We start from the raw sequence: 27220 nt of genomic DNA on the forward strand, positions 1-27220 counted from the left end.
AGGTGAATGGAGAAAGTTACACAATGCAGAACTGCACGCATTGTATTCTTCACCTAACATAATTAGAAACATTAAATCCAGACGTTTGAGATAGGTAGAGAATGTAGCACGTATGGGCGAATCCAGAAATGCATATAGTGTGTTAACTGGGAGGCAGAAGGGAAAAAGACCTTTGGGGAGGCCGAGACGTAGATGGGAGGAAAATATTAAAATCGATTTGAGGGAGGTAAGATATGATTGTAGGGACTGTATTAATCTTCTCAGGATAGGGACCGATGGCGGACTTATGTGAGGGAGGCAGTGAACCTCCGGGTTCCTTAAAAGCCATAAGTACTAAGTAATATATTTGTATATGTATATTTTGAATTTCATTAAATATTACAGTACGTAGGCCTATATTAGCCCACGTGCTCGGCACGCTTCTTTCCCGCCTATATGATATCTATAGTTGACGCCAAAAAAGACAACTAAGCCTATCATCTTCAATACAGTATAACAAAGCTTTATTAACAAACTGCACCAAAACTTAAACCATGAAAGCTAGTTAAAATCTGAATACAGATTTGAAAAACTGTGTTTACTTACGCATTTCACACGCAATATCTATATATCCAAGTTTTGACTTTGGGTTTAACCGATTGAATAACAATATATAAACCATGTATTCATTGATTCACTCATACCAGTGGTCGTGAGCATACGTTGAAATGGGTAAAGGGTAAGGAGTGTCTCGGAATATGCACTATCGTGCAGAAGGGAGAGAGAGAGAGAGAGGGAGAAAGCATACCCGCCAGCAGCCATAGATGCGCGATGGTGCAATATCTTATTCGCGGGTAAGAGACGCTAGCCCGAGGGTGCACTGTGCTGATGACCGCTGATTCATATCTTTCTGCTCAAGGGCAGATCTTTCACTGCAAACTCAGCATTCTCCAATCTTTTTTTTATTTTCTGCCTTCCTCTTTGTCTTCGTATATGATCCCTATACAGTATCTTAATGTCTTCTATCATCTGATATCTTCTTCTGCCCCGAACATTTTTCTCGCTAACATTCCTTCTAGTGCATCATTCAGTAGGCAGTAACCCAACAAATATATCTGTAGTGCTCGGGAAAAGTGGCACAAGTCAAAAATGTTAATTTTACAGGAGAAGGAAACAAACAGTCTTCACGCTGGTTTGTGACGATTTGATTTTATTTGTATGAATTATTGTAATGGAAGAAATACAGGTCTCTTTTCCCAAGCGAGCAGATGTTCCGTAAATTGTCAATAAATTATCAAAAAATGTTTGTGGAAACTGACTTATGCCACTTTTCCCAAGCGCTGTAGATATATAAAGTACATCATATAATGTACCAGCGGCCATGACGAGCTTTATAGAACCTGATGGATAGTTAATATTACCGCTTCACGTTGGAACAGAATAGGTGGCCTAAATATTGTGGATATTGTTGTTGTTGTTGTTGCTGTTGCTATTTAGTCAACTGTCGGAAAACAGGTCTGAACTTCACAAGTAATACCAAGGTAATAATAATAATAATAATAATAATAATAATAATAATAATAATAATAATAATAATGTTTTATTTTCGCTGGCAGAGTTAAGGCCATAAGACCTTCTCTTCCACTCAACCAGCCTTAATCAATACAATACATATTTAAATTACGAATATTTACACTACACTTAAAAGGTTCTCCAGCAATATTCTTCAGTTAAGTTTTAACGACTAGTTGATTACATATTTATTTAAGTTTAGATAAATCTATAAGATAAAGTAGTAACTTACTGTAATTTATGAGCTAATTTAATTCAATCAATTATAATTAATTTGAGATTTGAGATAGTTAGTAAAATTATGAAAATTAATATAATATAATCTTACTAGAACTATGTTACAGGGAGAAAAAAAAAATATATATATATATATATATAAATCTAAAATATATTTCTATAATGAGAATATTAGTGTAATTGCCATTAAAGGTTTTGTAAATCTATTTAGAGAAATTAATGATAATAAGAATGGACAGATGTTAGTCTCATTATATGTAATAAATATTAATCAGCAATTAATTTGTTAAGTAAGAATTTATGCAATTTTGACCTAAATGAAGTTATTGTCCAACAACCCCTTACCTCTAAGGAGGATACTAAGCCAGGAGATAATGGGATAGGTGACCAGTTCCTTTCCTCCTCTATTGCATACGTCGCCGACTAGCTACATATTATACTAATCAGACGTGAGATGTATTATTGTGGATGAAGACGAAGAAATCTGAAGATCGTGGTGACACCGGTCGATCGTGTGGTACGTAAAAATCAGACTTTCAGAACAAAGAATTTAGATTTCGGGGATATTATTGAAAGTAACAGTTAATAATGTAACGTGTCACATAAAAAATGGAACATTAATAATCCAAGGTATGCGATATCTTACGCAACAAAGCCTGCACTTGCTATCGTGGTATTTTACGAATGGTTAGTTCCCAATTAGGCCTATTATGTACGCTCTAAACGCATTACACAACTCGTACGTAACGCTGATTACATTCCTAATCAACGTCAGGCAAGGGTCAACGACAACCCGGGGCTAGAACAAGAATCCCCGCTGTCGAATAATTTTTCACAAACAAGTGTAACAGCTGTTTTATTTGGTATCAGCTTTTCAGAATACCCTCAGGTCTCGCTTCCAGTTGTAGGCGTAAAGCGTAATTGCTTTCTGCTTCAGGATACTCGATACAGGTGCTAACTCGTTCCTGATTTCCATATTTAGGGTGAATACTGATCGCGAGAGATAAGACGTCAGAGAGAGCGAGGTCATCCGCCAGTCTAAGGGAAGTGACAGGCTTAAAAATATGCTTCCAAATTCCTGACATAGTTTATATTGTCTGACGGCTTTTCAAAATCCCCTGACGGAGAGTTCCTTCATTACCTGCAGTAGTTGACTACACTGACTTTAAGGGGGCTTATACAGTAAGAATCGTGAAAATTTTTAGTTTTTTATCTATATATATCTTGATTACACAACTTTTAAAACTGTATCACTTCGGAATATGTATGATAAGAACTTTCTTGTGTTAAATTTTAACGTACCTTATTAACATGTCTCGAAATATTTTCGGTCATCTTCGGAACTGGTCGTTGTTGGTCTTGGCGCCTCTTGTTTCCTGTGTGGGTGCGTTCGTAGTGTAGAGTCAAAGAGTGTATGTGTTTTGAAATTGAGTTGTGTGTTGAGAATATCGTTGGGGTGTGTTTTCGTGTGTCTGTATATTTCTTATTGTTCTAGTGTGTTGAGTTTCTGGCTTTTTGGCTGGATGTGCAGTATTTCCATGTCTGTGTTGATGTCTCTGTAGGTGTGGTTGGCATTTGTGATGTGTTCTGCATATGTGGATGTGTTTTGTAATTTTGTTATGGCTGTGATGTGTTCTTTGTAACCTGTTTGAAATGATCTGCCTGTCTGTCCTATGTAGAAGTTGTTGCAGGTGTTATATTTGAGTTTGTATACGCCTGTGTAGTTGTATATGTTTGTTTGTGTTGTTTGTGTTTTGAGATGTTTTTGTAGAGTGTTATTTGTTCTGTATGCGATGTTGTAGTTTAATTTCTTGAATGAGGTTGCAATTTTATGTGTGTTTTTGTTTTCGTATTTTAGTGTGATGTATTTTTGTGTTCTTGTGTTTGTGTTGTATTCTTCTGTTTTTTTGTGGTTTTGTTTTGTCTTACGTATTATGTTAGGGTTGTATCCGTTTTCTTGTGCTATGTATTTGATTGTGTTTAGTTCTTCGTTGTAATCCTGTTGGTTCATTGGTATGTTGAGTAGTCTGTGTACCATTGTTCGGAATGCAGCTTGTTTGTGTTGTGTGGGGTGGTTGGATGTGTTGTGTATGTGTGTTGTTGTTGGTTTTCTATATACTTTGAATGTGTGTTTGTTGTCTACTTTTGTTATTGTGATGTCTAGAAAATGTATGGATTTGTTGCTTTCAATTTCTAATGTGTAGTGTAGCTTTGGGTGTATTTTGTTTATGTGCTGATGTAGGTTTTGGATCTGTCTTTTTCTATTAATGTAAGTCGAATAATTAGAAAGAAAGAGTGAGGCCCAGTTAGCCCAAAATTCTGGAGCAGTGGAAATTCGTAACCCTGCAATCCTATTTATTTTAGTTTATTTCTTTGATAATGAAAAATTTACTTCATTATTATTATTATCATGTTAATCCGCAATCCCGATAGTTTCCTATAATTAGTCAACATATGCCGCTAATAACGATTTTCACGACGTTACGATTAAGGGGACAAACATAACCTAATTGTTACGAAATTGCAAACAAGCAAAATTACTGAAATGACGTGAAAATGAAATGGTTTGTTTTAAATGAAACTGAAGCAAGAAAAGATATTACAGACCACATATTTATTAAAATATATCATAATATTACAGAATAAATATAATTAAATTGCATTAGTACATGCGTGTATTTTTCTTCCTTCATTGGTAGAGAATATTTGAAAATTCACTTGTAAGTTACAGATACTAGTACTTTTGTGGAACACAATCATGAAATTCATATAAATATTACAGTACTACGAATATTTGCTGTATAACATACCTTAAAATACCAAGTTATGAATTAAGGAGACAAACATAACCTAATTAGAAAGAAAAATAAATGAAATGCTAAGAAGAATTATGATTTTGAATGGACAAGAGAATAATTAAAAAAAAAAAAAAACAGGCAATATTAAAATCATTCCACTTTAAAGAAGGCAAGAAATTATATTTGTATGATTTATATCGTGAGGTGCAATTTTAACTGGTTTATTTTACGACGCTTTATCAACTGGGATGGTTGTGTAGTGTCTGAGTGAAATGAAAGTAATGCCAGCCGGCGGGGCCAGGATCCAGCGCCGAAAGTTACCCAGCATTTGCTCTTGAAGGGTTGAGGAAAAACCCGAAAAAAAAAAAAACCTGAGCCGGTAACTTATCCCAACCCTGATTTGAACTCGGGCTCGCTCGTTACACGGTCAGACATACTAACCATTATACCACAGCGATGAGGTGTAAAGCTATACTGCACATAACTGAACCTACCTTACTACAGGGACATCATTTTATTTTTTATAACATTTTTAATATTAACCTGTCTATACCTTTAGAGAACCGGAAACACCGCTTGCTCCCCCCTCCAAGACTGGAGTTCGATGATACTGGCGTAAAACACAAATCACTCTACTAGGTATAGGAAGGAAGAAAAGTAGTTCATCCATTTACGTAAACTAGGAAATATCGCGATTTTGAGTTTGATAATTTTCATTAGGTTTTTCTTTAATCAAAGTACAGTACTGTATTAAGAATAAGTGTTTGTACTCACGAAGTGAGTTATCCATGCGAACGTATTCATTATGCAGTGTATATTATACTGTCTACAGCACATTAGCGTACAATATAGAGAAAGAAGTTAACTTGAAAAATAATCATAATATGAATATTTAAACACAATTTTGAAAATGGTGGCCGTTCATTTCGATACAGGCTTCAGTTCTTTTCTGCATATTATCGCACTATAGACTATTGCATCTAATTCCAATTGCCAGTTTCGTCCTTCGTACTAGTAACTCATGTTGAAATAATTCTGTAGCTACTCTACGTACTGTAAATTCAATCTTCACTTCTGCCCGACCCGAAAATATAAAATTACTCAGACATGCTATCTACTGTCCGTCCAAGTGGTTATGCCGCACGATTGTAGAAAGGGAGGAAATCACGTGACAGTTAATTACTTAACGAGGCCCTCTTATTTAAGTTAAATTAAACAGCTGTATAATATTACGTAAACGTCCAATTCCTAAGAGAAATTAATGTTTTCAGAAAAGAGCTAAGACAGCCCAGCTTTTACAGAGGGGCGAGCAGAAGCAGGTGGGTGAAATCGGGATGCGACGTAGGCAAACGGACAGTACCTGTGCGAAAATATGATTCAATATTGAAAGCTCCTTGGTCACTGGAAAACGCGAACATATTTCTGGAACGTACTATACTCAGTAACTCAGTACTGCTTACTATCTGCGGTCTTGGTTCTGTGTGGAGTTGGAACTTCCTTAGTAGAAGGGGTGGGAGAGTGAAGTACATTCAAAAACTCAGGTACAATAAAAATTGAAGTAAAAATAAAATGATGTCCCTGTACAAACGTGTAATCCCGTAATAAAAAAAAACCATTCTGATGGCATCAATTTTGCATAAGAAGAAAGTATGTAAGAAATTATCCTGCGAAATGCAGATGACATCTTTAACTGTGTAAACTTCTGAGTTCTGTGTACCGATTCAAGAGTCACCGGAAAATACATGTCGCAACATCTTGGGGATATGTGGAGATCGCCCGCAAGATCTGGTGACCGTTAGAATAATGCTGACGCTATCTCTGTTATTTCAGACCTGAAAATCCGCCTACGTTCCATCTCATTCTCTCCTCAAAGGAGAGCTGAACGCACAATAGATCTGTTTTCTTTTTCTCTCTCGCAACGGTTGTGCAGGACTTGTTAGGCGAATTTTACTTACTGGGAAGTATCACTAAAAGCGAAACGACTTGAAAGCGTCTGAAGAACGTCAGTAGTTATGAATGGGCAATGCAAGTACGGGTTTACGAGCCGTTCTCTTCCGAAAAGGAGCATTACGGGACTATAGCAGCCTTGAAATACCGGACAGATGACTCGAGTTTCCTTCCCATGCGGGTATACACGTTAGCAGAGGGAAGCAGAACAGAAGTTCGCCAAAATTTCAACGGGGTGTGTGGACGGAGATTTAAAGAATAATAATAATAATAATAATAATAATAATAATAATAATAATAATAATAGTAATAACAATAATAATAACAATAATAATAATAGTTATTATAATAATTTATTATTATTTTTAATTTCATTTAGTGTTCTGCCCACTGCAAACCCAGCTTTCTCCAGTATTTTATATTTTCTGCCTTACTCTTTGTTTCATCATACGATCCATATATCTCAATGGCGGGCATTCCTTCGGCATTGCCGCAGTGACGTCAAACCTCAGCGAAGCATCAAACTTACCCCCTACCTTCCCCTTCTCCCACTCCATGAAAATACTGCGCGTGTACGTGGCGGATTATACTGGATTGCTGTACTTCGGAGCTTCATTAGTGATACAATGTATTTCGATATGAATCGAGAGGATATGGCACTTACAAGAAAGGCGGTTCTTTCATTTCTCATGTTTAGGATCAGTTACAAATGTTCAGGACGCGAACTTAAATATGTACATTCTTAAAATAGATCATCTGTTATACGAGTTCAAAGAACAGAAATTCAGTGATTTTCAAAGGATGGAGAAAGATTTCAATATTTTTGCCACTCCTTTTCATGTTTAAATTGAATTGCAGTTAGGGGTACTAAATTTGCTGAATGATAGCCTCTTGAAAGCAGAATGTGAAGGTCTGCTGGGGGTTAACATTTTTTAAAAGATGTCCAGTACTACATATCCAGTGCTTAGACAGTTTGCTTCAAAAATAACGAGTACCGTCATTTCCCACAATTATGGTCCTGGAAAATAACTATTGTCCACGATACAACTATTCAAATTTTGTACTCCATAACGTAGTACCTCGTTTATCTATATTTTTGCTGTACTGTAGTTTGAATTCAAGTCACTGCAGCTATCTACGAATGGTCTATGTTACTTCAACAATGATCTTTGAATGGTTGTATCGTGAACCATAGTTGTGTTTCAGGACCATAGTTACGGGAAATGCCGGTTATGTATTCATCAACCAAAGAGTGCAAACAGCTGTTTTCTAAAATGAAATTTATAAAGTCCAGCCACAGATCCCGCTTAAGCGATGCTCATCTCCTTGCGCAACTGACAATAGCATGCACAGATATAAATCCCAATTTCGAAGAAAATTCCTTTAAAAGTGATTAATTAAATATCACGTGAATGAACTCTTCTAATTACATATGGTAGGTAGGAGTGTAGTGACGCAACTGTCTGTAAATCCGCCACTGCACTGCAGAGTGCAACCCCTCCCACAGTATGTAGTTGCCATTTAAATCCTGTCTTGTGGATTGCGTTCATTTTGCCCACCACTGATATATCTTAATGTCGTCTATCATCTGATTTCTTCTACCCCAAATTCTTCTCCCGTTCACCATTCCTTTCAGTGCATCCTTCAGTGGGCAATTTCTTCTCAGCCAGTGACCCATCCAATTCTTTTTCCTCTTCCTGATCAGTTTCAGCATCATTCTTTCTTCACACACGCTTTCCAACATAGCTTAATGAAAGAAAGGATGATACTGAAACTGATCAGGTAGATAAAAAAAAAATTGTCTGGATCACTGGCTAAGACGAAACCACCTACTGAAGGATGAACTGGAAGAAATGGTGAACAAAAGAAAGTTCGTGGCAGAAGAAGGTATCAGATTACAGACAACATTAAGATATATACAGGGACATCGTTTTATTTTTACTTCAATTTTTATTGTACCTGAGTTTTTTAATGTACTTCACTCCCACCCCTTCTACTTATGAAGTTCAACCGTCCTCCACACAGATCCAAGACCGCATATACAGTCATAGTAGCATTACGGTCATAGTAAACAGTACGTTCCAAAAATATGTTCGCGTTTTCCAGTGACGAAAGAGCTTTCAATATTGAATCATTTTCGCATAGGTACTGTCGTCCATTTGCCTACGTCGTATCCCGGTTTCCCCCACCAGCTTTTATTCGCCAGCTAGTGGCTGGGCTGTCTTAGCTCTTTTCTGAAAACATTAATTTCTGTTAGGAATTAATTGGACGTCTACGTAATATTATGCAACTGTTCAAAATAACTTAAATGAAAGGGCCTCGTTAAGTAATTAACTATCATGTGATTCCCCCCCCTTTCTATGATCCTGCGACATAACTACTTGAACGGACAGTAGATAGCATGTCTGAGTAATTTTATCTGTGCGGGTCGGGCAGAAGTGAAGATTGAATTTACAGTACGTAAGGTACTCTTTTATAGAGTAGGTACAGAATTATTTCAACATGAGTTACAAGTATGAAAGACGAAACTGGTAATTGGGATTAGGTACAATAGTCTATAGTGCGATAATATGCACAAAAGAACTGAAGCCTGTATCTGAATGAACGGCCACCATTTTCAAAAATGTGTTTAAATATCCATATTATGATTATTTTTCAATTTAACTTCATTCTCTATATTGTACGCTAATGTGCTGTAAACAGTATAATATACACTGCATAATGAATACGTTCGAATGAATAATTCAATTCGTGAGTAAAAGCACTTACTGTTAATACAGTAAAATGAAAATTATCAAACTCAAAATCGCGAATTTTCTTAGTTTACGTAAATGGATGAACTACTTTTCTTCCCACCTATACCTAGTAAAGTGATTTGTTTGTATTTTACGTCAGTATCATCGAACTCCAGTCGTGGAAGAGGGCAGCAAACGGTGTTTTCGGTTCTCAGCCGTTAATTCAAAGGTATAGCCAGGTTAATATTAGAAATGTTAGTAAAAATAAAATGATGTCTCTGTACAATATACAGCCATTTCCTATACTGAGTCAAAAATGCAGATTATTTATTACGTGGCATGAAGGGAGAAGCAGTTATTGGCAGGGAGGCAGGCAGGCAGGCAGTGAAACGTGTAACTTGTTACACAGGTTCCTAACTGAAATGACAGAAGCCTCAGAACCCACGCAGATCAGCGCGGGGCAACTGCTGACTGCACAATTGCAGTAACTAAAAACCCTGTCCAGTTATTTTCCATAGTACGGTTTACATAGGGTGTTACAAAAAGTGTCAACCGCAGCTCACTGAGTCAATGCACGACCTGTCACAAAACACGGGAATAGTATGTACGTATAATGACCACTAAAGTGCGGATTATTTTATTTCTGTAGCGGCGAACTTTGAAAATTAATTAGTATATATCTTAAAGTCTTAAAATGTTTATCCGAAGAAGTTTTAAATTGACCTTTTTTATAATATAGACATTAATTTTTTTGAAGAAACTAATATTTTTTCGGAATATGTATTATATGAATTTCTTGTGTTAAATTCTATCGTACCTGGTTTACATGTTTCGACCTATGGGTCATCACAACTGATCATTGTTGGTCTTGGCGCCTCTTGTTTTGTTTCTTGTGAGGGTGTGTTCGTGTGGTGTAATGTGGAGTCAAAGAGTGTGTGTGTTCTGAAATTGAGTTGTGTCTTGAGAATTTCATTGGGGTGTGTTTTTGTATGTCTGTATATTTCATATTGTTCTAGTGTGTTTAGTTTCTGGCTTTTTGGTTGGATGTGTAGTATTTCCATGTCTGTGTTGATGTCTTTGTAGATGTGGTTAGCATTTGTGATATGTTCTGCATATGTGGAGGTGTTTTGTAATTTTGTTATGGCTGTGATGTGTTCTTTGTAACGTGTTTGAAATGAACTGCCTGTCTGTCCTATGTAGAAGTTGTTGCAGGTGTTACATTTGAGTTTGTATACGCCTGTGTGGTTGTATACAGCTGTGTTGGAAATGTTCTTTCTTTGATATCCTATAACATAGTTTCTTCATAAAATTAGAAATAAGAAAGTTACAAGCATTGTTCCATACTTTTTACTCACCCTTTGTGTGTATATATATATTTTCCTAAGTGATACAGTGTTAAAAGTTGTGTAATCAAGATGTATAATATTTTTTGTTCTATTTCTGTAATGGATAGGGTTACATGAATTTTACAAAGCAATTCGAATAAACATTTAAGCCCCAAATTTTGTATCCGAGGAAATTGTTATATTCAATATGTAAGTAATAATTAAATTGACATAAACATTTTGGAGAGAGAAGAATCCAAAAAGGATAGCTGCCCTGAAAAAGGGGTACCGAGCGGTAACAGCACCTAATTCATTGTAGAGCAACAATATTATATTTTAAATTTAAATTTTATTTTTATTTTATTTTATTTTATTTTATTTTATTTTATTTTATTTTTGGGGGGCAGCTATCCTCGACATGAACAATTTATTTTTCATATATAGAACTGTACAGATGGTTATTTACAATTAACAAGGAAAGTCTTAAAACATGGGTGGATGGTTTAATGCAGTGGTCGGCAAAAATTACGTCGTAATAAAACGCAGTCTGCAATACACAGCAAAGGAGAAGCTAAGACTGCTTAACGATGAATGAACAAGTGATGGCTAAGGGGTGGGAAGTTCATGTCTTACTCTTTCGCCCTGCTTGTGTGTTATGGGTTCACCCGCGAGTCGCGAAATGCCAACTACTGGTTTAATAATTTTTCTGATGGTTGGATGGTTCGTTGGCTAAATGGTGTGTTAGTTGGTCCGACGAATGAATGAATGAATGAATGAATGAATGAATGAATGAATGAATGAATGAATGAATGAATGAATGACTCGTTTGTTGGATAGTTCATTGTGTGGATGGTTGTTTCATTGGCTGTAAAGTTGGTCCCTTGGCTGGATGAAAGGATCGATGGTCCGTTGGCTGGATAGTTCGTTGTCTGGATTGTTGTTTCGTTGATTGCAGGTTGGTTTGTTGGTTGGATATGTTGGTCCATTGGTTGGATGGTTGGGTAGTTCGTTGTCTGGATTGTTGTTTCGTTGATTGCAGGTTGGTTTGTTGGTTGGATATGTTGGTCCATTGGTTGGATGGTTGGGTTAGTTGTTATCTGGATTGTTGTCTCGTTGATTGGAGGTTAGTTCGTTGGTTGGATATGTTGGTCCATTGGTTGGATGGTTGGGTAGTTCGTTGTCTGGATTGTTGTCTCGTTGATTGGAGGTTGGTTTGTTGGTTGGATATGTTGGTCCATTGGTTGGATGGTTGGGTAGTTGTTATTTGGATTGTCTCGTTGATTGGAGGTTGGTTTGTTGGTTGGATATGTTGGTCCATTGGTTGGATGGTTGGGTAGTTCGTTATCTGGATTGTTGTCTCGTTGATTGGAGGTTGGTTTGTTGGTTGGATATGTTGGTCTATTGGCTGGATGGTTGGGTAGTTCGTTATCTGGATTGTTGTCTCGTTGATTGGAGGTTAGTTTGTTGGTTGGATATGTTGGTCCATTGGTTGGATGGTTGGGTAGTTCGTTATCTGAATTGTTGTCTCGTTGATTGGAGGTTGGTTTGTTGGTTGGATATGTTGGTCCATTGGCTGGATAGTTGGATAGTTCGTTATCTGGATTGTTGTCTCGTTGATTGCAGGTTGGTTTGTTGGTTGGATATGTTGGTCCATTGGTTGGATGGTTGGGTAGTTCGTTATCTGGATTGTTGTCTCGTTGATTGGAGGTTGGTTTGTTGGTTGGATATGTTGGTCCATTGGTTGGATGGTTGGTAGTTCGTTATCTGGATTGTTGTCTCGTTGATTGGAGGTTGGTTTGTTGGTTGCATATGTTGGTCCATTGGTTGGATGGTTGGGTAGTTCGTTATCTGGATTGTTGTCTCGTTGATTGGAGGTTGGTTTGTTGGTTGGATATATTGGTCCATTGGTTGGATGGTTGGGTAGTTCGTTATCTGGATTGTTGTCTCATTGATTGGAGGTTGGTTTGTTGGTTGGATGTGTTCGTCTATTGGTTGGATGGTTGGGTAGTTCGTTATCTGGATTGTTGTCTCGTTGATTTGAGGTTGGTTTGTTGGTTGGATATGTTGGTCCATTGGTTGGATGGTTGGGCAGTTCGTTATCTGGATTGTTGTCTCGTTGATTGGAGGTTGGTTTGTTGGTTGGATGTGTTGGTCTATTGGCTGGATGGTTTCGATAGTTCATTGGCTGGATGGTTGGACAGTTCTCTAGATGGTTGAGTAGTTCGTTGGTTGAAAGTATGATTCGTCCATTGTTCGGGTCGTTGATTCGTTCACTTGTTGAACGGTTCGTTCGGTGATGGGTTTCTTATCTTCGTTGGTGGACTGGTTGGTTCATTGGTTGATAAATGGTTTATTAGTTGGCTGAATGCTTCGTTGGTTGCATGACTGAGTTGGCTGAGTGGATGGTTGATTCAATGGTTGAATGGTTCGTCGGCTGGTTGGTTGGTTGGTCGAATGGTCAGTTGGACTATTGGTTGGTTTCTTAGTTATATGGTTCATTAACTGATGGTTGATTGATAAGTTTGTTGGTTCGCCGGTTCGTTAAATGGTTGATTGTTTTAATGATCCTAACATGCATTCGATATTTATAGGTTATTCATGAATTAATTCCATTAATGTTCTTAAATGAACTGGCGTCCATTTTCCTCGTTCTAATTTCAGTCCTTACAAGTAGCCTAGCTGGTGATGCACTTACATTGAACATGACTTTTTCATTTTAAAAAAATTACCAACGAATGAAGACAAAACTAAGTCTACAAATTTGTGAGATGACAACCCGAAAGTGTTCCTATCAACTGCATCTCTTGAAGAACCCAAGGTTTAAATTACGGCTTACTGCATTCCAGGCCTCCCCCCTCCCCCACCGCGTCGTTTTATAACATTGACATCACTTTCCCTTCACGCCATTCTAGATTTCTTCTCATCGAGGTTCAGTGTATTCGATTCGCTATCGATCAATATTCTCTGCTTGTCGTTTTCCAGGAAGACTTTTTCTCCTCTGTGAGAGCGGCCCCATGCTGGGAGACACCGACGCTGCATAGCAACCAGCGACTGAAGGAATCTGCCGAGGCGGGCCCCGGTTCAATCCCCTCTCATAATAAGTATGCACACCGGAAATACAACTTACATACATTCAAATGTCTGCTCTGCAATTAAGAACTATATTAGTCGCTTTATTTCCCTTTATTTATTGATTTATCAATTTATCTATTATTATTATTATTATTATTATTATTATTATTATTATTATTATTATTATTACTACCATTCATCATCATAATTATAACCATCATGTCTGGGAAACACGATAAGTCACTAACGTAGCTCATATGTAAGGGCTAATTTCTTGATCAAATACTATTTTAGGCTTCTAAAATTGTGTAATACGATATCACCATCATTAACAGTAAAATGAATGTAAGAGAAATTAAATTAATAAAATGAATAAAGTTAATTAACAATAATAAATCTATTTATTGACCACAAAGTATAATTATTGTCATGTTTTTACATTATTTCGATCCTCTCATTCTCCTGCTGCTATCCTGTTCATAGTTGGCATTGGAATACATCACAATAATTTTTGTGCGAGATCGTGCGTATTTGCTTGCTTTCCGCACAAAACCAATACGCGGTAAGTGTGAAATACCACATTCAGTATTCCCAACGTAACACACATAACAATTTCCCTCTTCTTACCGCTTAAGCGTCATATTCATTTTACTGCTTTAGGCTTTTAACATATTATTTTTAAAGACGTTCAATATAGTAATAATTATAAATTGGAAACTTACCACTGCAATTTCACCTAAATTTCACTGTTAATTATTGTTTTTAAATATTTGCAAAAATTAAGTAAACCCTACAACACCACAAAAGTTGCAGTGAAAAAATCAACAAGATTCCAGACTCATCATAGACTGGGGGAAAAAAAAGACAGACGTATATCACGGCCTGCTGCAGTATAGTAAACACAGAAAACATTTTATAGGAACAATGTTGAAGATAGATATATTTGTTTTCCAAAGTTGTCGTCATTGAACAGAAACCAAGATGGAGATTTCATTGCAGCTAATAAACGATCTTCGCACAAAATAATGTACGATACACGAGCGGTATGTTTGTTTTCATGTTCTTGGAAATTAAAAAAGCTCAACTACGTTTCGCTTTTTCAATCTTTTCCTCGAACATGAAAACATAGATTTTCAGGTGTCAAACTGCATTTCTTTATCTGAAAAAATCGTTATGTAAGCGAAAAAAAACCTTTCAACCGACACTGACGTGATAGGTGCGTATTTAAACTATTTATATTTGCAATGCTTATTTGTTCAGGTAGATCTACATCCTTCCCATTCACAACATCGCATACACTGCGAATTGAAAATTCAGGATTTTTTCTTAATACATTACTCCATTTATCCCTATCCTTGTCACTAACCACCTCTGTTGCCTTTTTACTTTAGTTCCTGCTTCCTTAATAATTGAGGCGTTAGCCTAGTCCGGAATTTCGAAACGAGTGCGCGAAAGACACTTTCGTACTAGTACGTACAATATTTTTCTGGCACAAATACATAAAAATTATAATATGTGAATTAATTAACTTATTAATTAATCGCGGACTGTTGAGATTTTTGTACGCTAGGAGTCACGGCCTTCTAATACTACATTGTCTTTATACGAGGCACATCCAGAAAGTAAGTTTCCCAATTTTTTCCCCTTGAAAGTAAACGTAATTAGCCGTGTCAATTGCGCATGCGTAACAGATCTATGATGTATCAATCATATGCCAGCCGGACAGGTCCCGCCTGGTACCAGGAGCGTGGCAGCAGTGGTCCAAAATGGAAGCTCTTATTCCTTCTCCCGCCACCTGCGAGGTTCGGTCGGTGATAAAGTTCTTTAATGCAAAAAGCCAATTGAAATTCATCGGCAGCTCTGTCAGGTCTATGGGCCGAACATCATGAGTAAGCAGATGGTGCGTCGCTGGTGTAGGCAGTTTTCCGAAGGTCGTCAAAGTGTCCATGATGAAGAGCGCAGTGGGCGACCGTCCCTCATCAATGATGATCGTGTTGAGCTGGTGCGGCAGTGCATCATGGAGAACCGTCGCTTCACGATTACGGAGCTGAGCAGCCATTTTCCGCAAGATATCGCGATCCTTGTTGCATGAGATTGTCACTAAGCACCTGCGGTTCAAAAAAGTGTGTGCCAGGTGGGTGCCGAAAAACCTGACACCCGAACACAAAATGCAACGTTTAGGAGCAGCACTGACATTTCTGCAACGGTATCACGATGACGGTGACGAGTTCCTCGACAGGATCGTCACGGGCGATGAGACTTGGATTTCGCACTTCACCCCGGAAACCTAGCAGCAATCAATGCATTGGGGGCATAGTGGATCTCCGGTCAGGACGAAATTCAAACAGACGCTGTCGGTACGGAAAGTGATGTGCACGGTGTTCTGGGACAGGAAGGGCATTCTGCTCATTGACTTCCTTCCAAGAGGTGAAACAGTGAACGCTGACTATTACTGTGAAACGCTGCGAAAATTGCGACGTACCATTCAAAACAAGAGGCGTGGAATGCTTACTGCAGGTGTTGTGCTCCTCCATGACAATGCTCGTCCACATACGGTTCGGCGCACAGCAGCTGTTTTGACGGAATTTGGCTGGCAGTTGTTTCATCATCCACCCTACAGTCCTGATCTTGCTCCCAGCGATTTTCACGTTTTCTTGCACCTCAAGAAATTCCTGTCCTCCGGTGAGCGTTTTGGCAACGACGAAGAGCTGAAAACGTCTATCACACGCTGGTTCCATTCACAGGCGGCAGAGTTCTACGACAGAGGGATACAAAAGTTGATCCCACGATACGACAAGTGTCTCAATTCTGATGGTGGCTATGTTGAAAAATAGCTGAAACATTGCTGTACCTGTTGCCAATAAATGTTTTCCAGAAAGCGTGTTCTTTTTTTTTTTAATGGGGAAACTTACTTTCTGGATGAGCCTCGTAGTACGTCTAATTATACGTTGCTATGACAACTTTGCGGTAGTCGTATGGAAAAATGAATCTAACAATGTTTTTGCCGTAGCATACAGCAAAGAAGAACTTTCTAACAGATAATCTGTTATGAAAAACAGCAGTTTTCATGTAGGTATGCCAAAAACAAACTTATACAAAATCGATACTTTGAAGTCTTCTAGGCCATGGTGTCTATGTACCTGCAAAATTTTATAAGGATGACAATATTTGTTATAAAATACAAGGTCAGAAATATTATAAAAAAGTTACATTTAGTACAAACGAGAATAATCAAAATTTATCTGAAAAAGTCTATTGAATACCTTACTAAATATCTTTATTTGGATTTTAACGTTTTCAAATTGGAGCAGATATATACATATACATTAACTACTTTCATAAGAACAAGAAAAATTTCAACACATATTGGCATAATTATAATAGCCTATGAGAAGAATTATATTATTTTAATTTACAGAATTCAAAAGTTCAACGGCTGCTGGTATGAAACATGGCTTCAACTATGGCTTAAAACTTTTTTATAAATATACAGAATAAATTTAAATATACAGAATAACGAATATAATTACAAACAAACAAGAGAAATAGAAAGAATATAATTACAAACAAACAAGAGAAATAGAAATAAAACAAATTAATTTCTCAGTACCCAGTATGATTAAATTTAAACCGGATTAAAGAAATTATTAAGGGAACTGAACATAGGGTTAAATGATTAATTCCTAAATATTAGTATTATATTATTATACTTGTGAATACTGGTTATAAATATTTTCAATTGTGATTGTTCTTTGTCATATACGCTCTTGATTTTGTAATCTGTGCTATTTTATTGCTTATATTAATTTGTTTATTTTGTCTTCTTCTTTCTGCTTATCTACAGGTCAGTTTACTTCCGACCACTGCTGTTTGCTCATACGGGGATAAATTCCTTAATTTGTAGTTATGTTTTACGTATATAATAGTTTTTTAATGTAAATAAATAAAATGTCCTTGTAAAGAAAAGTACTATTTACGTTATACTGCCTACACAGACATTATAAAACCATATTTTAAACACATTTAGAAGCAGAATTGAACAAATTCCTTCGGCAATATGAAAGTACACGTAGCAATGGTGTTTGTAACTGGAAATGAAATCCCTAAATTTTCAAATTCTTCAATGACAATTTTTTAAAGTACTATTTTCATTCCATCCCCCATACAGACATTATAAAAATATTTTTTAAACCAACTAAGAAACGGAATTGAATAAATTCCTTTGGCAGGATGAAAGTACATAATTAGGCTATACTAATGGTATTTTTAAGTTGAGGAAAAAATCCATAAAAGTTTCACATTTTTCACCAGTGTCCTCTTAATCTGTGTAGTATATGAACGTCGTTAAGCAAAGGGAAGGACATCGCCAGCAGTCCCGATAAGCTGACACCTGCCGAGTTGCTTACTCCTGGGAGCAGCACCGGATAAAACCAGTTGCACACTCGATCTGCATTGCTGTATCAATCTCGAGCTCTCGTGACACGGCGAGAAACTGGTTACGACTGGAAGGAAACTGAGACAAGACGCGTCTTGCAAGTCGTGATTGTACAGCATCGCCACCAGTTCCGGTCAAGATATCGGTATCATCAACCTGCCAGGAGTCCAGCACTTTTAAGAGGATTTCTTTCACAAGCACAAAGAGAAAATAACTATTGTAATCTTCTCCTTCTTCCCTCCAATTAAAAGTTCTATATACAGTCACGAAGCTTGGGATGATTTTTTGCATTTCTCGCGATAGTTGCTAGCCGCTTGGAGTGCTGTGTACTGGGAACAATAGACTGTGTCACTGTCATCGTGATCTAATACAGGCCATAAGGCAGACCATGGGACTCGCTTAACCCGATCAGGAAAGGGCGGCGTTTCAACCATATAAATTAATTGGAATGCATAAAGAGTAACATATATTTCTCTAAAATGTAGTGTAACTGCATTAATAAAATTTAAAACAATGATTAGGAGACACTTCAGACATATTTCCTTGCGAGTTAAGGTGTAATATTATTTTTGGTGTGAAAATTACGTTGTTCGTATGTGTAATACCTGCCTTTATTTCGATTAAATATTGTTAAATTTTTGTACATTCATTTATGCACGATTCGATAATTTTCAGTTGCACCGCACGAATATTTAGATATGTTGAAATTATAGGTTATGTTTACTGTACCAGTTGTCCCTTTCTGTCTAATTTCAGTGGTCTCCAATGCCCTGCCACTATATACTGTATGTATGTTATGTCATATGGAAGTTATAGGTTATGTTTACTACGAGTATATTTAACTTATATTCCTATATTTGCAATTATACATTATAATTAAACATAATGTTATGTATGACACCCGTCACATTCTACTTGTCTGTATTTTAGTGCTACAATTGAGTACTGAATTATTGTATTTATCTACTACCTAAGAGACGAAGTAACACAATCGTACGTACACTAATTTCATAGGAGTGGTATGGTAAATTTTCTATATACAATTAAGGAAGGTAGATGTGCTAAATTAAAATCACAATATAAATTCGTTTTTATTGAACCTCAAAATTCTCTTCACATTAAAATAACACAGTTTTTTAATTATTTCTGCAAAATATTATGCAACAAGAAGTGAACGGAACTTATGGACACATCACACTAAATAAAGCTTAGCAATGATACGCAATAAAGTTATAATATAATATTTCACTGAGCTCCATACACTGAAATAAAAAACCCGAACATACATTACGGCCTGGTTTAATGGAAAAGGCATTGACTGTGCCGTATTTCGCTTTGTTGTGTAAACTGTGAAATGTTCGTTATCGGTTGTAATAACTGTAAATGGCTAACATACAATAATTTGAAAAATAATATGGGACAAGGAGACGTTTGTGGTACTATAAATATTGTAAGAAAAAGAGGTCAAGAGTTATCCTTCTTCCGAAAGATCCAGGAAGGTGAGTTTATAAAATATAATATATACTTTATGAAAATAATATATAAACCTTATGTATTTCATATTTCAATAGTGGAAGGAAGGTGTTAATTTTTTCAAAAGAATACGATATCAAAAGTACAATACATTTTATCGTCTCCTGGGGAAAGAGTCTGTGATGAGACGATAGTAGCGATCCTGGTGGTTGAGCTTCGTAACTGTATATACTATACTGTGGTTATAGCTCTAGCGTGTTCCGAATTCACAGATCCTTCTAGGGTTTTCTGGCTCGTCTTCTAACCCTCCTTCCATTCGACCTACAGTTGAGTGCTGCTTTGCGTATCTTGTTAGGTTCATTCTACTGGTAGATGCGATTCAATTCAATTTTGCCAGCATTCAGTTTTTTTTTGTTACTTGAGGGCACCAGGTAGTAATTACATTGCACTCTGTGGCTAAAAATGCATATTTTTTTTTTAAATGTAGGCTAATATTTTAGTTTCTATTAAAGATAGACCCCTGAAACGTTTACAATCTATTAAACGCAAGTTTTAATACAAAACTGTTGGAATGAATCCTCTGGGAGTGTTTGTTCATGATTTCTAGATTTTAACATTGAAGTACAATTATGAAAATTAGCAAAATCAATAAGCTAAAAATAAATATCTTAACAAGAGGAAAATGTATGATTACAGTATATCAATACACTAAATATATGTCAGAAAATTCAATAAGCTAAACAATTTGTTTAAAAAAGTAAAATTTATAATTATACGAGTACAATATTTAAAATTTAGCAAAATCAATAAAACAGAAAATTGCTCAAAAAGAAAATTTTGAGAAAAATTTATGGTTATATCAATAAAACGATAAAACTTAGCAAAATCAATAAGATAAAAAATTACTTAATAAGGGAGAAATTATGAGAAAAATTTATAATTACAGTAAAATCTGTCTGAAAGACCACTCTTATTGAGATATCACTCCTCTCAAAGACCGATTTTATAAAGAAAATCCATAAAACCGATGTAAATCACACCCCTTTTAAGAGACAACCTTTCTCCCCGACCACCGATCAGTGATTGAATAACCATTTCCTTAATTTTACCCCTTTTAAAAGGTCATACTGTATGTTAAAAATTTACGATTTAGTATTTATTAAATTACTGTAGCCTAAATAAATTCCAAGAAATTCGTAGCCTACAGTACTAGAAGTTAAAGTGATGTTTGGCAACGTTGTTACGTGATACCGTATTCACGTTGAATGCCCATCTCTGTCCTTAATCCTTTAAGGGATGTTGCAACGAAAAAGGTACAATGACCACTTGCAAATGGCTTCCGAGGTACGACAAGCACCGCTGTTTAACAGTTTCTTGAAAGGTAAAATGAAATGAACTTCTTAACATGTTAAAGAATAGTTTTTTAAAATGAGATTGTAAAAAGGAAATGTAAAAAAGTTAGAGTTCAATGTATGATTTTGTGAAGGAGAATCAAAGGAGAAAATTGGAAAAATTACGTAAAATAATAAATAAAGTTCTGATTTCAAGCTTTTATTATTAATTACGATATTTTCTACGTTTTTATTTGAATAACATAGAAATGTTTTAACCCATTATTTGTGTAAAATAACTCCCCCTATTGAGAGACCATCCCTCTGAAAGACAAATTTTTCATGGAATCAGCAGTGATCGTTTAATATAGGTTTTACTGTATATCAATACAATGATGAAACTAACAAAATCAATGCGACAAAAAATTGCTTAGAAAGGAAATTTTTAGAAAAATTTACGATTATATGAATACAAGTGATAAAACTAAGCAAAATCAATAAAATAAAAAATTGCTTAATAAGGGAGAAATTTTGAGAAAAAAAATGATTATATCAATACAATGATGAAACTAACAAAATCAATGCGACAAAAAATTGCTTAAAAAGGGAATTATGAGAAAAATACAAGTCTATATAAAACTCTGGATATAAATGACATAGTGTGTACGAGACTAGAGAAAACTAATAATGTCTAATAGCCGATTGATATACAACTACGATGAAACTACAGTACAGATAGGCTAATGCAAATCACTGTGAACATACCTTTAGGCAAAAATGTCCCAGAGCAACACTTGAAAATGCGGATTTACCTGCAAAGGAAAGAAAAAGATATTAATATAAACGCAAAATAAAAGGGCACATGAATTACAGTTGGACTCTTTCTGGAAACCAACATGCATTAGCACTGTTGCAGCCTTGCCTGATTAGAATGAAGTGAACTCTTGTCACGATTGAGCCTGACCAGCAACAAAACTCCTATGACATAATGTTTTACCACGACCTAGATGACATATACAGGGTGGGGCATGGGAGGCTACATGTTTTAAAAGTGCTGTGGATTGAATTCGGCGTAGCTCAGTGGTCAGAGGGAACTTTTCTCCTCAAATATTAATTGTCAATATTACAGACATTATTCTGTAGGACAAATTAATAAATCTATAATATTCTCATAGCTGCAGTGCATATGTCTGTACAGATTACTGTGCACTTAACTGCGGAATCCCGGCCAAATAAGTCACTCAGCTGAGTGCGCTCCTAATATAATGGATAGTTGACGTTGGACAAATACGTCAACATATATGCCTAATTTGGAGTCAGGCCACAAAGGGAAACACTGAAGGAGGAGGGTTCGATCCGGTGCTGTGAATTGAATTCGGCGTAGCTCAGTGGTCAGAGCGCTTTGTGCGTAGAACCAAGGACCCGGGTTCGATCCCCGGTGCCGGAGCGAATTTTTCTCCTCAAATATTACTTAGTTGACTAGCTTCGGCTTGGGAGATATCTTCAGAACTGAGTGGTTCTTGCGTCTTCCGGTATCTTCGCCCCAGTGGGGATACGTTTGTGTTGTGTAGTGTGGAGTCAAATAGGTGTGTGTTCTGAAATTCAGTTGTGCGCTGAGAATTTGTTGTGGGTGTGTTTTTGTGTATCTGTATACTTGATATTGTTCTAATGTGTTTTGTTTCTGTTTTTTTGGTTGAATATGTAGAATTTTCATGCCTGTGTCTATGTTGCTGTAGGTGTGGTTGGTGTTTATGATGTGTTCTGCGTATATGGAAGTGTTGTGTGATATGGTTATAGCTGTGATATGTTCTTCTACAGCAACATAGACAAAGACATGGAAATTCTATATATCCAACCGAAAAACCAGAAAGTAACTACAAAAAAAGTCTCATTGGCATAGCCTTTATAAATGAAAAGCATAGTATTTGAAACTGTGTTCAAAAATATTATTTCTTTGATACCCTGTAACTTTTGTATAAATAGTTTCTTCATAAAATTAGAAATAAGAAAGTTACAAGCATTATTCCATACTTTTTACTCACTCTGTGTGTGTGTATATATATTGCTAAGTGATATAATGTTAAAAGTTGTGTAATCAATATGTACAAAAATATTTATGCCCGACCATACCGAAATGTAGTAATTATACACCTGGTAGCAGTCCTTTAATGCATGTCATTAAAGTACACCTATTCATTAAAGTTCAGGTTTTCGATTATTCTCGGATATGCAATCGAAAGACAACTAGGGAAATGTCACGGAGGCCGGAAATCCAATACTGTCGCAGAAGGTTATGTTCTATTACTATAATAATTAGCGTTAATTGTAAATAATATTCAAATAAATTCAATTTGTCATCTCATTTTTCAATTCTAAATCAATTTCCAGGTTATACATTCTCCGCATTACATCAAGGTCAATGACATTATTGTTCCTCGGGAAAAAATCAATACTTTCGCGTCTGCGCACATCTCACAATTCAAGAGCTATGAACAAGGTCACTTCCGATCTTCTGTCAGATCCAAATAAAATGTATACTTCTGAATAATTTAAAGTTAGAAATATGGTCGAGCATAAAAAGTCGTATTAAACTTGCCTATAATGGTAATTAAGACGCTCGTATGAAAATTATGAAACTCGCTTGCGCTCGTTTCATAAACAAACATACTTGCGTCTTAATTACTACCATTATAGGCTCGTTGCATAATGTACTATTTGATGTCTGTTGTCTGCTACATAAATTGTTCATACGATGGATTTATATTTGAACACAATAATTCCCATCTTATTTATATTTCTGGAATTCCCACAAATTGTAGCCTAAACGTAGCACTTTAGATAATGCCTAAAACAAAAAATGAGATCATTAGTAAGAGCACATCTGCGTCTCCACTTCCGTGTACACTACGTATTCTACATTAACATATCTTTCGAAACATCTATCATAGTTCAATATTCCCAGCCGGTGTCCTAACGTTATAGAGGGACGGTGGTTGAAAGTGAGGGGCAGGAGGAGGAGGAGGTGGGGAGGCAGAATGACAAGATGACAGAATTGTTTAAACTGAAAACTACATCAGCGCTATCTGAAATCCTTTTCAGGCAGAACGTAATTTATGGCACACAAAGACGACATCAGTGTCTGTACTCTTCCATTTCGCTCTACAAAAGAGTAGTCACACAGTCTGAAAAACAATGCAAATTTACTGTCGCTGTTTATATTTTGTGTTTTGTACTGAACAATGTGTCAACTATACACTACCCGGCAAAGCGAACTTCCGCATTGGAAAATGTGTGTGACAAAAACGCTGTGATGTGATCGTATCGTAATATAATCAGACACCTGGTCGATTGCAGTGCCCTGAACTAAAGGCCAAGTCGGAAATTCGCCTTGCCGGGTAATAACACAGTGTTCATCGACACGTTAAGTCTTGTCACGCAACAATAAAGGCTCATTCACAATGAAAATTAAACATAACGTAAGCGTTAACTTAAGAATGTAAACGTTACGGTAAAATCAAGAAGTCATACCATCATTCACGATGGGAACATAAACATAACAGCAAACATACTTGGTAACCATGGAAACCTAACAACGACGCCATTTCCTCATATTCTGTCGTATACTTCAGCGCTCCACGATTGTGTTCTGTTTGCAAATCACGTAAGCATAAGCATGAAAGTTTGGAGTTTGCGAACTTTCATGTTAACGTCTTACGGTAATGTTTATGTCAGTGTTTATGTGAATCATTGTGAACGATCCCATTTGGTAGCCTGGCCGCAAACTTCTGTGTTTATGTTACGGTTATGTTTAATTTTCATTGTGAATGGGCCTTAAACTTTTGAATGCGAGTGAATCGATAATATTAGACATTTTTTTTCATTTAGACTGTGTTGAATCCGACGACGAAAATCCATAGCTTTCTGTCCATATTCGCTCAAGTCTTCCTGAAAATGTCTTTCCTTTAGTTGCGTTGTCCATATTGAGGTGAGTTCCTTGTTATCGCATGCAAAATAATGGCAAAAATAAGTAGTCATAAAATAATATAGCACTAAGTTATTTATCAGAGCATCTTCATTTTTTAGTAATGTGTGTATACACATTGAGCTTTAAAATACAAAAAGAATAGTTACTCTAGAGTAAATCTTTTATCTTAAAACAATTTTTGAAATTGAACATATTTTTTTATAAATTCACTACATGTCTGTGATTAGGTACACTTTATTAACTTACTATAGTACACACTGAATTGAAATGTTAGCTACTTACTGAGAAAGATACCAAAACACACTCAATGAAAATTACTAATATATCTGCAATATTATGGGCATAGGGCTTATACAAATCTTCACCCTCAAAAAATTAAAAAATAAATAATATTGTGAAGTTGCACTAACCTCTCAAGATATATTATGTAAAAACATGCATACAAAACTGTAACATACTTCCGTAATTATATTCTAGGTAATAAATTTTAAATTTTGAGTACAGGAATTTTACGAATACCCTGTGTAGTGCAGAATTTTCACCATAAGCGAGCACATTTTTATCAATATTCTTTGCCTGTCAGATTTGTTCCATAAAAATCGCAAAACGCAACACTAGTCGACAATGATACACGCTGCAGGGGTGCCTGTATATTGCTTCTTCGTTTCGCTTGTGCAGCGTGTGCTCACATCGACCATCTTGACATCTGAATAATACTCCTGTCATAGCTTCAGATGCCTTGTTAAAACATGTAGGCTACCACCACCACCACCACTATTACTGAGACCGTAGAATGCATAAGAATTCCATATAGATATTTTCACAACTAAAGATATATACAGGGCATACCAAAAGTCCGGTAACACTTTCAATATTTTATTACACAAAAACTACTAATGATAGCACTTTCAAACACACATCAGTTTAAAGTCAAACTCTCAAAGTTCGTTTTACACCTTACAGAGATTCAATGTGTGAACCACGAGTGACTCGGCAGATGTCCAAACGATAATCAAACTCTTCCCATACCCTTTTCAATATATCCTCTGTGACCGTGGTGGCAACTTCTCGAATTCTGGTTTTTAGCTCCTCTAAATCAAGTGGCAAAGGCGGTACAAACACACGGTCCTTTAGGTACACCCATAGAAAAAAATTCATATGCAGTCATATCGGTTGACCTGGGTGGCCATGTCATGAAACATCTGTCCCTTACTCCAGCACGTCCTATTCAACATTCACCTTTGCTGCCTGTTGTTGTAGCTGGCAAGAAAACTCGTAGCAGACGACGATGACTTATTCAGCCGCTTAATTTTCAGCGACGAAGCGACATTCCATACGAGTGGGAAAATTAACAAGCACAACTGTCGTGTTTGGGGTACACAGAAACCTCACAGAATCATTGAACATGAGCGTGATTCACCAAAGGTGAATGTTTTCTGCGCGTCGTCACAACGAAAACTGTAAGGAACATTCTTCTTAATTGAGGCTACTGTGACTGGACATTCATATCTGGACATGTTGGAGCAATGGTTGGTGCCTCAACTTAGACAAGAACTCGATGACGATTTCATCTTTCAGCAAGAATGGGGCTCCGCCACATTTCCACAATGCAGTTCGTGCTTACCTGAATACGGAGATGTCTGATCGTTGGATAGGACGTGTTGGAGTCAGGGACAGATGTTTCATGACATGGCCACCAAGGTCACCCGATATGAGTGCATGTGACTTTTTTTTCTATGGGGGTACCTAAAGGACCGTGTGTTTGTACCGCCTTTGCCACGTGATTTAGAGGAATTAAAAACCAGAATTCGAGAAGCTGCCGCCACGGTCACAGAGGATATGTTGAAAAGGGTATGGGAAGAGTTTGATTATCGTTTGGACATCTGCCGAGTCACTCGTGGTTCACACATTGAATCTCTGTAAGGTGTAAAACGAACTTTGAGAGTTTGACTTTAACTGATGTGTGTTTGAAAGTGCTATCATTAGTAGTTTTTGTGTAATACAATATTGAAAGTGTTACCGGACTTTTGATATGCCCTGTATATTCTCTAGCATTTCTCCAAGCATACACACAAAGAGCACTGAACTCGTTGAAGAGAGAGCCGCCACTGATTCCAGCTATTCCGCTTGCAGCAGTGTCTGCTGCTAATTTATAGCTTGCAGTACTTTAATTGACCATCAAAACTTGCTCTTAATATTTAATAGCTTTATAAATATCGCGGACTACTGTGGCACTCAGGAATTATGGATGGTATTTGTTTAAGCTCCGACTTCTTCTTTTGCAAGTCACTCAACATGACTAGTTGAGTAATTAACGACGCTGTATCAACT

The 27220-nt window shown here is 36.5% G+C and overlaps 1 protein-coding gene and 1 non-coding gene across 2 annotated transcripts in view; one reads left to right on the top strand and one right to left on the bottom strand.

Annotated features, from left to right (window-relative positions):
* The window catches only part of LOC138698490 (uncharacterized), a 713766-nt gene that overhangs the window by 108574 nt on the left and 577972 nt on the right, over positions 1 to 27220 (bottom strand). The window lies entirely within an intron of this gene.
* TRNAL-UAG (transfer RNA leucine (anticodon UAG)) lies at positions 22279 to 22351 on the top strand. Its single transcript has one exon. It is a non-coding gene; the product is annotated as a tRNA-Leu (tRNA).

This window comes from Periplaneta americana, chromosome 4 (genome assembly GCF_040183065.1).
Source record: "Periplaneta americana isolate PAMFEO1 chromosome 4, P.americana_PAMFEO1_priV1, whole genome shotgun sequence".
NCBI lineage: Eukaryota > Metazoa > Arthropoda > Insecta > Blattodea > Blattidae > Periplaneta > Periplaneta americana.